Source organism: Durio zibethinus, chromosome 11 (genome assembly GCF_047325235.1).
Source record: "Durio zibethinus cultivar Kanyao isolate XHJ-2024 chromosome 11, ASM4732523v1, whole genome shotgun sequence".
NCBI classification, from domain to species: domain Eukaryota; kingdom Viridiplantae; phylum Streptophyta; class Magnoliopsida; order Malvales; family Malvaceae; genus Durio; species Durio zibethinus.
The window spans coordinates 14,798,157-14,810,095 of NC_143172.1; the positions used below are offsets into that span (position 1 = coordinate 14,798,157).

The 11,939-nt window shown below is 29.2% G+C and overlaps 1 long non-coding RNA gene across 9 annotated transcripts; it reads right to left on the reverse strand.

Moving 5' to 3' along the window:
• Positions 1–896: 896 nt before the first annotated feature.
• Positions 897–7,159, reverse strand: LOC111289966 (uncharacterized). 9 transcript variants are annotated; one of them, XR_016346379.1, is made up of 6 exons: positions 4,657–4,999; positions 4,138–4,213; positions 3,469–3,637; positions 2,553–3,352; positions 1,572–1,648; positions 897–1,105 (listed from the first exon to the last, which is right to left on the reverse strand). It is a non-coding gene; the product is annotated as an uncharacterized LOC111289966 (long non-coding RNA). The 9 variants fall into 9 exon arrangements; XR_016346384.1 differs by lacking the exon at positions 4,138–4,213 and having other exon boundaries at positions 2,553–2,671; positions 2,775–3,352; positions 4,657–4,998; XR_016346383.1 differs by lacking the exon at positions 4,138–4,213 and having other exon boundaries at positions 2,553–2,825; positions 3,251–3,336; positions 4,657–4,984.
• Between the last annotated feature and the right edge of the window lie 4,780 nt (positions 7,160–11,939).

Here is an 11,939-nt window from a genome sequence, read left to right on the forward strand (position 1 = left end):
TTAAACATGCTCAACACGTCAACTTTAAGTATGATAGACATTAACACCATCTCCTTAGAAGTTTCAATGGCCTTAATAGCAGCAAGCGCTCAGCCACCATAGGTTCTTTCACCCCTTTTTCCATGGTTGATACAGCACCTAGCACCATGCCTTTTTTGTGTCTCGTCACCACTCCAATTCCGTTAAGATTCTCTGCTTTTTTTAGTGCACCATCAAAGTTTACTTTCATAATATTAGGAGGTGATGCTTGCCATTTGCAATGCTGCGCTGTCTGCATACCCTTCATTCAGTACACATTTGATTTGTATTTTTAGCTATATACTACCAAAAAATTGACTTTTATCGACGAAGTTTTCGTCAATAATATCATGTTTTTCATAGATACCAGTATTATAAACAGAATTTAACGACGAAAATTTCCGTCGGTGATAGATTAGTCGATAATATTATTTTGTAATATGTAAAATCAATCAGTAATTACTAACGAAATTTTGTCAATAAATTCCATCAATCAGTAATTACTAACGAAATTTTATCAATAAATTCCATGAGTAATAAATCCTTCGGTAATTCAAATTGTAATTTGTTGATAAAATTCGATGATAAAAGTGTCAATAATCCATTAGTTAAATCCTTTGGTAATTAATTAATAATCCATGTATAAAATCCGTTGATAATTTGTTGTTAAACCATCAGTAATCTATCGGTAATTAATTGATAATCGATCACTAAATGATACTTTCTGTTGATAAATCTATCAATATTTCGTCTGAAATCCATTAGTATTTCGTCTGTAATCCATTGGTATTCTGTCCCTGATGGCCTAAATTCCATCAGTCATACTAAAATTTTGACAATAAAATCCATCCTGTAAATTACAATTTAAACACATAAAATTATTTAAAAATTCAATTATTATTAATTAAAATATCAAATCCACATTATAAATTTAAAAATAATCTAAATTATCCATAACATCCCTAACATCCATAAAATATCCACAAAATCCATAAAACACCCTAATCTAAAACCACTTGACATTTATCATAGTTGACCGTACAAACTTCCTGACAGCTGCTGCGACTTCTTCCTTCGCTGCTTGTTCCTGCAAAAGATTGCAGTATAATTGAGTTCCTGTGAAAAAAATAGCAAACTAAACATATAGCATCATCAAGATTTTTATTCTCCCAATGAAGTCATGAAAGCAAAGTCGAGTTGTCTCATTCACTTGTTTCTCACTAAACACAACCACAGAGCCTCAAATTAATAATATCAAACAATTTCTCATGATTCAGGCCTCAATATAACCACATAACAAGATGTTTAAAACCATCTAATAGTCTTTGTCTCCTCAACACTCAAATATATCTGAATTATTAATCTACGAGAAATCATCCTCTTATAGATGTTTTTAACCAGAAAGATTTACTAAATGCTTCTTATGATGCACATTATTACTTGACCACATGCCAGTGTCATGAATACTACATTTAAAGTGTGAGACTACATTATAGTAGGCCAAAATACATTTGATGAGATGCCACACTCAACAAAGTCATGATTCACATCACCTTAAGGTATTCCCGGTTCATTTCTTCCCAAATTATCTTCTGAATCGCTTCTCCTTATTGTGAAGATAGCCATCAACCTGAAAAGGTAACTTTTGAGTAAATCCCAAGTGTAATAAGAAAATGACATCGAAATTAAGAAGATAATTGATAGTTAGTGTGGTTCCATACGCATCACAAATCAACCAACAGTCTCTAATTCACGTTTTTCACATAAAAAGATATGCATGCCATTCATACAATAATCATGCATTTGTAAATTTAAAACATGCATGCATTACTACAGACATAAACATGCTAAAAGAAATGAACAATATAGGGAAAAGGTACATGAATGAATATGACTTGTAGGACTAAATTTCAGGTAAGTACAGTTGATTCAAAGCCTGACCAATCAAACTCAATTCCATAGAAACTTATTAAGGAACCAAACTCTAAATACTTAAGAATAGACACTGGAACAATAAACTTAATTCAGATAAATTTTAATCAGTTATGACATCTTTTTCTCTTTTCAATTTGGTAAGTTTGTATTTCTTAAGACTTAAGTTATGCTAAGCAGCCTAGAAGAAAATATAACAATAGTGGTGCTGATTACAAGAACACACACAACACACCCACACATTTTTGTATTGGTTCTGTTCATGGATGATTCAAAGCTGAATTTAAGACCAACTAACTTCAATAGATGCATGGGTATAACATTTTGGATGGTTCATGGATGCAGGGCAAAAATAATGATTTGATCCTAGTAAAATAAACAAAACACTTATGCTAGATCAAAGCTCAAATCACTTGATATAATGAATTTATTTAATTCTAAACATCTTAAAAAGAATATGCCATTAGACTAGAATTTGTAACCAATGTAATTAGTTTGCCACTTAGTTAAGTGGCTTAGCTTGAGTAAGAGGTACTTTTTCTTGTTGAATTTCATATGGACAATGCAATGTCAAAATACCAGAAATCAGACTCATTCCCTACCTCAAAATCATCAATATCACAAAAATTATCTGATTCATCATAACTGACATCAACTCTGGGTAATCTATCATTGTCACCCTTACCGATGGCTGCCTGGTTAGTTGCACCTCCTAAAACCCCTGAAACAATGCACTTTCCAATAAAAGATCTTGCACATTTGGAAAAAAAAAAATCCAATTATTAAACTATTTAAAGCATGATTACTCATAAAAAAACTTTTACAATGTTTCCAGGTCTTTCAGGTCTACTTGCAAAAGGACTGCTAGATACACTCTGGAATTATCAAAAACAACCAAAACAATGAAATATTATGCTAAAGAATAACTGCTAGAACAATGTTAGAGATAACTTATATCAAAGAAACTAAAAAGTATAGCAAAAGAAAACTCGATGGAAAAAAAGATTCATGCATCTTGTCACAAGAATTTGAGATTGTTTAATCTCACATAATTAAGCAGCATAACCTTGTTACAAACAAAATCCTATTTACTAAGTGATTAAATTGAAATGAACGACAGTCCAAAATTAAAAAAATCTGTTAGCACATGAGGAAGGGAGAGCGATACACAGTGGAAGAGAATAATTTTCACATGCTTATGTGGAATCTACGAATCTGAAATACATGAAGAGAATATAATGTAAATTCTCTACCATTCATTATCCTTTAGCCTTTAGAAAGGTATAATCACAGCACTTACATTAGCATTTTCCTCAGATAATTTTTCTATTCTCACTTTTTTAGCACACTGGAATGTAGGTGGATCTAATCCTTCATCAAGTCCACCTGAAACTTTCATAAACTGCATCAACCAGTTATAGCATGAACTTTAACTTGGATGATAAAACAGTTTCCAATGGTACATTTGTAGTGGGCAAAAGAAGATAGGAAAGCATAGGAAAGAACATAAGAGCTCACCTCTTCATAACATTCTTCACAAAGTCCATAGGCAAAAGGTTTTTTCTTCACATGCTTACATAGCACTTCATGTATACCAGCCTCTTTTGACCCAGTATTTGGCCTTTTTTTTTTTTTTATTTAATGAACTAGTTCGAAGCTCCTTATCCTTTTCCATAAATTCCCCAATCTGGTCGCAAGTTTAAAATTTAAGGAATTTTCAAAAAAATGCAATCAAAATTTAGATCCAAAATGCATTGGAGAAAAAAAAAATCAAAGCGCAGAATACAATAAATTCAACATAACACTAGTGGGAATGATAAAAATCAGCATTATACTTTTCCTACAGGGGACACAAATAACATTAACAATAAAGATTACAGATCAAATTCTACTGTAAGAAAATAACAACAGCGTTGAAACAAGTTACAATTACAACAGCAATAGCAAAGCTTTTTCCCATAAAATGATGCTGGCTATATCGATCAGATTAGGCCAACATGCTTGACTTAGGACCATATGCAGCTAGGAAGTCATATCAACATCACAAAAGAAAAATCCTGAATTATTTTAAACATCAGTTAGGTCAGAATATGGTTCTTCAGAGTTACTTTTATAACCTTATTCTATTACCAGTTTTCTGGTATAATGCAGTTTTATATTGTCATGTGCATATAAAAACACACATACTGTTAAGCTTCCGGAGTCTATATTCTCTAATTCAACTATCCGCTTTGTCAATGTTGCTTCATAAATGTGCACAACCCTTATATGATAAACAGAGACCTCAATTAGCCAAACAATTTGAGTGAAAGCGGGAGTACAATAAGAAGAGGAAAAATAAGAATCAAATATGAATCTAATTAAAGAAGAAACTAGAACTTGAACAATGGTAAAAATCTCATCTAATAAAATAGAAACAAAGGCTGCTCACAGACATTAAAAAAAAAAAAATCTGCTCAGAGACTAATACAATAATTGTTTAATTCAACAATCATTATCAATCTTGAGAAAAAATACTAAATATAAAAACTTTAAAAAAATCAAATTTCTATATAAAAAATTACAAAAAAAAAATCTATGAGTTGAAAATCCCTCTTGAATCATAGCACAACCTTAATCCTATTCAAACAGGATAAGAAAAAAGTTAGAACAATAATCTCAATAAAACAAGATAACAAAAAACTTGAAAAATCAAATGTATTATACCGATGGTGGAGATCGCCCATGATGAAGAACGGTTGGGGAGAGGACTGCGGTGGAGCACGGAACTGATAATGACCGAACGTACGATGAGAGAGGGGCGGTCGGAGATAAGGAGATTCAAGGTTGAAAGGGTAAGATGGAAGAGTGAGAGAGAGTTTATGGATTTTGATTTTAGGTACAAATAGGCTCCTGATTCAGGAATTGGGTTTTAAATTTTTTTTTTTTTCATTTTTCAATAGATTATCGGTGATTTTGTCGGTAATCGTTCACTTTTAAAGTTTTTTTCAGAATTTCTTTTCTAATAATTAATTATCGACAAAAAATTTTATCAATAATTTCACGTTAATTCTCACCAAATTTTAGCTCACAGATTATGATGGAATGAAATTCATTTATAAATTCCGTTAATAATGATTAAAATTTTTTAATAATTATGTTTAGTCAATAATTATTGATAAAAAATTTTTATTGATAAAATTTTGTCAATGATAAATTAAATTTTGGTAATGATATATGAAGAAAATTATTCGATACATATTGATGAAGTCTAGCAAGACTAGAGAGTTATAGCATATTTATTATAGTATATCAAAAAATAATAAATTTATATGATAAATTAATAAAAAAACATATGACAATATTTTAAAATGGCTTGTAGAATTTAAAATTTTCATTCACAATGTATATATAAAAAGCATATAAAATATTAATCCTCAATTTATTGTTATATGGGATAGGGTGTTGGGCTATTAGAAACACCATGAGAAAAAAATTAGTATAATTGAGATTAAAATTCTTATATGGATATGTTGTTAGGTTAGAAGAACTAAAATTATAATTGAAAGATTCAAAGAAAATTATGAGTAGTATAAATTAAAAAAAAAAAATGAAAAGGAGATTCATTTGAGATGATTTGAATATGTAAAACGTTAGTTTATTTATATACTAATTAGGAGAAATGAGTTTTAAATTTGAAAAAGATCAAAATTTTTAGTGATAGATTATGAAAAATGTAAATAGAGGTAATAAAAAATAATACGATAGTTAAAAAAATATATAAAAAAATTATTTTTGATATAAATAAATAACATAAAAAAATTTAAAATTATTACCTAACATGATTCGTTTTTTTATTTTTCATATAATTGACTTCAGAATTATTAGATATAAAATTTAATTTGCTGTTATTATTATTGAAACCATTCGTTGATTCAATTCGGGATAGATAAAACAATAAATACAAAATTTGACATCATTATGAGGTAGGCCTTATTTGCTACATAATTTAAAAAATCAGGGAGAGAAAAAACAAGAATTAGATTCTATTAAATTTTTTCATGATTTACATTTCTCTTTTTATTACTATTTTTACTATGCTTTTTTTGCTAAAACTCATAAGATTCAATATATCATCATTAATAATTTATGATGATTTTCTGTCCAAATCAAATTCAAAATGATGCTTATAAACACTCATTTAGTCTAAAGTCAATTCACATTTTAAAATTCAGTTTTGAATTTTATTTTATTTTTTATATTGTATTTAGTTTGGAATTATTATTATTTAAAAAGAAAAAATAAATTTGTTTGGCTGAGACTTCACCCAAGGAGAATTGGAAAAAAATTGAAAGTGTCGATATTTAAGTGAGACCTTGTTGATAAGAAACTCTTTCACAGTTGGGGTGTCTTCTCTATTAATTCAGCACAATATTTTCACAATAAATGGTATCAAGAGGAAAAGTTCGTGAAGAGGGGCAGTGAAAAAGTTCAATTACAAGCAAGAAACTGAAGAAATTGACTCAACCTTCTTCAATCTCTTATCAGCTTAACCAAGTCTAGCAACATTCCGCACAAAAGCTCACAACACAGCCCTCCAATACTCAAGCAATTTAGTAGCCATAACATAGAGAACTACCAAAAACATAAAAGTAACCAAACACCAAAAAAAAAAAAAAATTAATAAAAAGGCTTTTTGGTAGTACCTTCAAGGTATACTTTTTGGGGATTCTTGATCAGAGAAAAGATAGAGAATGCAACGTTTTGTATGCTTTTGGTAAGTCTAGTTAGAGAGTTAGGAAAGAGAAAAGAAAAGGTTTTAAGTTGTTTTACTGGTGGAAAACAGGGGGCACAATCTTGGCCAAAACAGAAGAAGGTTTTACTTGGATTTCTAGACAGTGCTGAACGGCGGCGACAGTAGCAGCGATGTCTCGCCAAGGTTTAGGTTGCTATTGGGTTTGATTCGGGGAATAGAAGCAAGAGAAAAGAAAAGGTTTTACGTTGTTTTACTGGTGGAAAACAGGGGCACAATCTTGGCCAAAACAGAAGAAGGTTTTACTTGGATTTCTAGACAGTGCTGAACGGCGGCGACAGTAGCAGCGATGTCTCGCCAAGGTTTAGGTTGCTATTGGGTTTGATTCGGGGAATAGAAGCAAGAGAATAAAAAAGGCTTTGTTTTTTGTTTTAGTTTTAAGAAGAAGCATGAAACGGGGAGTATGAAAAGTAACAAAGAAAAGAAGAAATAAAGAAGGTAGCTTCTGTAAATTTGTACCAGACTTGATTGGGTCCATTAATATCAACGTGGCCGTACTACTTTGGGCCATTAATTGTGCAGAGCTCGTTCCATCTTTGGGCTAGTGTGGTAGAATCATCTCAATTCCTTTATTAGGTATTTTAGTTGATTTTTTTATTATTTTGATTTTTTTTTAAGTAATTTATTTTTTGTAATTTTTAAAGTATTTGTTTAATTAACTTGTTAAATAAAATAAAATAATTAAGGATGAATAAATTTTCATCTAATGATGAAATTCTAAGTTATAGACGTATAATTTTCTTTGAAATTTTTAAGTAAAAAGATTTTTTTAAAATTCGATTATGATGTTAGAGGATTTAAAAATTGGTCTTACTATAAGAAATTTTATTTATTTTTAATTTGAAAAAATAAAATTGAAATAAATTGCAATGATATGATTTTCTTGCATAATTAATTATTGGATAAATTGGAATTACATATATTAAATCTTGTATTTGATTATTATATTTTATTATTATGAATTTAACTATATATATTATCATGTATTTATATGTATATTTTTTCACAAAATACTTAATAAATCCAATGACGGAGCCTTTTCAAAGAAATGGATGTATTACTTGAATACTTTTGAAGTGAAAAATACTTTTAGGAAGTCAATCAAAGTATTGGAGAAAACCTAAAAATATGTCCAATATTAAAATATTTAAATTAACAAAAACAATAAAAATGAATTAGGAGAAATAGAACATTGAATTAAGGCTAAAAAAATAAATTAAGATTAATTGGTATCAATTTGTGGGCATTATGCAGGTCTTAATCTTTCATACATGTAATGAAACTCTCAAATCCAGTTCTATTTAGAAGATAGAACCTATTCTTTTTAAAAATTCTTAGTCAACTTAGGATAACGTTAAAAGGGATAGATTCAATTAAGATGTCGATCACACCTAGATAAAAAAAATATATTGATGGCTACTTAATGGTTGTGTCTAATTGGTAAGTTCTAAGACTTACGTATTATAATAGTTTGATGACTCAGTAGGGGACTTGGAGAGTTGAGCTAGTTTTAAACCTTGGATTTTTTTCAAGCCTTATTTTGATGGTTTTAATTTAATTATTTTTTTTTTTTTTATGTTTACTAATTTGTTTACTTATTCTTTTTGTTTTTATCTATTTGTCTTAACAAGAAAGTTTGTTAAATTATTTTTTATGTTCCTTGACATGCATTGGACATGCATTTCATACATAAGCTCTCTATCTGAACATTGTCTTCTGCTAAGAGAGAGCAAGTACCTATACTTGAGGTCATAACCTCCTTGTGAGCTAGCAAAAACTCTCACTCAAATTAAACTTTTTTCGTTTGAAGCCTGTCATGGGTGAGGATTGTAATGCCTTACTAGTCTGTAATGGATGTTGATGTAGGAAACAATTTGGAAGCTTTTAAATTATTAAAATATCTTAATCTTGTATATAAAAAAAAACATAAAAAGCTAACTTTAGGTTAAAGCCATGTCCACGCATTGTTATAGTGTAACCCAAGTTAGGACACATGAAGAAACTTTTGTAGTTTCATTTGTATGAATTTTATGATAAAGTTGAAAGAGTTTAAGTTTATTTAGTATTTCATGCATTGTTATATGGCAAATATTAAGACATTCATACATTTATTCATCCATGCATCATTAAATTTTTATGTATCTAGCATCTAATGCATGCATTCATCCATTTATGCATCATAAAATAATCATGGTAACCTAGGCATTCATTTGTTCATTCATCAATCATTATAGGGCAAACATTAACTCATACATCCATTCATGTAGTCATTTATCAATCCATATATCATTAAATTGTTATGTGCATGCATTCATCCATTCATACATCATTGAAAGGGTACGTATCACATCCAATACATGCATTCATGTATTTATTCATGCATATAAAAGAATTTTTCTAATAAGTTAAGATGATTCTTGTCATCTAGTAACAAGACATCCTAATTGTGATAAAAAGGTTTAAGAATAGCTTAATCATTAGATAATTCCAAGCAACATACTCACCATCACTATAACATTAGTTTTCAAGTGAAGCTTATGGAGCAGGAACAGGCTAGCCAAGTTAAAAAGGTTGAGAAGGCTAAAATAAAAATCAATAAAGAGATGAAAAAAACTAAAAGATGCTCAATAAAATGAATATAAGAAAAGCTATAGAGGTAACTTCCTCTTTGCCAAATCACTTATCCCAAGATGTTATAAACTCTTTACACCATCCTAGGTATAGCCTATACTAGGCCCAAACATCTAAAAAGGCACAAGTACAACAATTTTTTTTTTTAGGGCATATCTATATGTAAAGCCTAAAAAGCCATTTATAGTTCCCCAAAAAAAGTTCCAAGCTTATATCAATCCTTCTTTTAGTCTAGTTCTTGATCTGGATGATCCCAAAGAATAGGAAAAATTAAATATAAGTACTTCTAAGGTAGTGAAAGATTCTTCCACTCAATAGATGAATCTACTAGCAGAGAGACTCCAGGCTATTAAAAGGATAGACTTTTATGGGTCTATAGATGCATCTGAATTGTATTTGGTACCTGATTTGGTGGTTTCACCTAAGTTTAAAGTCCCTAAATATGATAAGTATGATAGGACTAAATGCCTTATGACTTATGTCACAATACATTGTTGAAAAAAGGCTACCCATACTTTAAAAAGCTTATGATTTATATGTTCCAAGATAGTTTAACAGGCATTACCGCTATATGGATATGTTTAGCTTGATAGAACTCGCATCCGCTCATTGAAAAGATTGACTAAGGCATTCATCACCCAGTATAGACATATTATAGATTTGACTTTTAATAGTTTATCCATATAGAATATAGAGAAAAAAGCTACTAAAAGCTTCAAAAAGTATGCATAGAGATGGAGAAATATGGTTGGTTAAGTCTAACCACATCTTATAGAGAAGTAAACCACTATTTTGTTTATCAATACCTTAAAAGCTTTATACTATGAAAAAATGATTGCGAATGCCACTAAAAATTTTATTGAAATGGTGATTTCTGATGAAATTATTGAAAATGCCATTAAAAATGATAAGTTAGATAGAAGAGAGAATACCAATGCAAAAAAAGTTAATGAACTTAAAAAGAAGAAAAGTGAAGCTCAAGATATGACCTATAAAGGGCAAGAATTTGAAATTTTCATCCCATATTTCTATCACCCAATGCACCAAGCCCACATAGCAATAACCTATTATTAGTTAGTGCCAACATTAGTTTTTTAACTCATTTTTCAATTACCTACATATGTGTATGGCCTTGCCACTACTCTAATTGCAATACCAAATAACCAAGTAAGTGGTTCAAGAAGACATTGAAATAATCAAGAAAAAGCTTGTATAGATCATATCCTCATGTCATAAACTGAATTATTCCCAGAGTTTGTTAAAAATTGCTTTCTAGTAACTATTCAACTGAAACTATTAAAGTTACCCTATCTTAAGTTATATAATGCCAATGTCACTTGTAATTATCACAATGAGAATACAGTGTATTTAATAGAAAGTTACCTTACTTTTAAGCATGAGATGCAAATTTGATCAGAATAGGCTTGGTGAGTTTTGAGAGACAAAGTAGGCCGAACATTAGTAAAAACCCATTGTCTTACCACACAAGAGCATAACTTTGGGAATGATAAGGTCAATTCAAGCCGTTTGGAGCTGCTTATCATTTTAAGTTAATGTTAAGATTTTTTTTATGTATTAAGATTTTATTTTATTTTCTATCAATTTAATAAAATGGTAAAAAAGATGTATTTTCATAACATTTTCTCTTTCATATGAATCACCATTATATGTTTTTTATCTTTTTATATCTTTTCTTATACCTATTCTTAGATTTCAATAGTACATGTTTAAACAATAATGATTTTAATATGGGATTCAATTTTGAGAACTCACTCATATTGATAAATTTGATCTCTGAAGATGAATTGAGTAATTTGTATAAAGAAAGTTCAAAAGCAAGTTGTGTAGATTATTTTAAAAAGCAAAATAAAAACTTCTCATAAGCATGTGGTCTTTTATGATGACATATCCATAAAACAAGTCTATGTTTAATAAATGACCTTTAAAGAAAGCATTCATATTTAAGATAAAAAATGGTTATCTTTTTTTTACCTTTCACAAAAATGAAATTTGTTCATGTGCTATCCGTTTTGAGCCTATTATAATTTTTGTTTAAAAAACCCTAACCAAAGATCATCCTCTTTATTGGAGGAAAATTTTGGGAAAGTTTTGTTTGTAAAAAAGAAAAAAGAAAATATTACAAAAAGTCTTAAGGATGAGGATTGAAAAAACTCTTTCATTAAAAAAAAAAAGGTGAATGCCACAAATGATCTGAAGGGTAAAATAGAAAGAATTATTTGTGAATAAATTCTTCTTAAAGATAAATGATGAAATGATCCTTTGGTTACAACCTTTAAAACATTTGTTTTGAGCTTATTTTATCTTTTTTATAACCCTCCACCTAGCTTACGTTACATACCTTAAAAGTTCATTTTGATTAAATATGAATACTCAAATTGAAAAGTCAGATATTGAACTAGAGAATGCTTGTGATTGGACAATGAGATCACAATTTGTTCTAATATTTAGGGATTGGTCTGAAACTAGATAGAGATGTCAATAATGAATGAAGTGAAAAAAAAATGAAAAGAAAAATGAGAAATGAAAAACATGTGGAAAAAAAAAA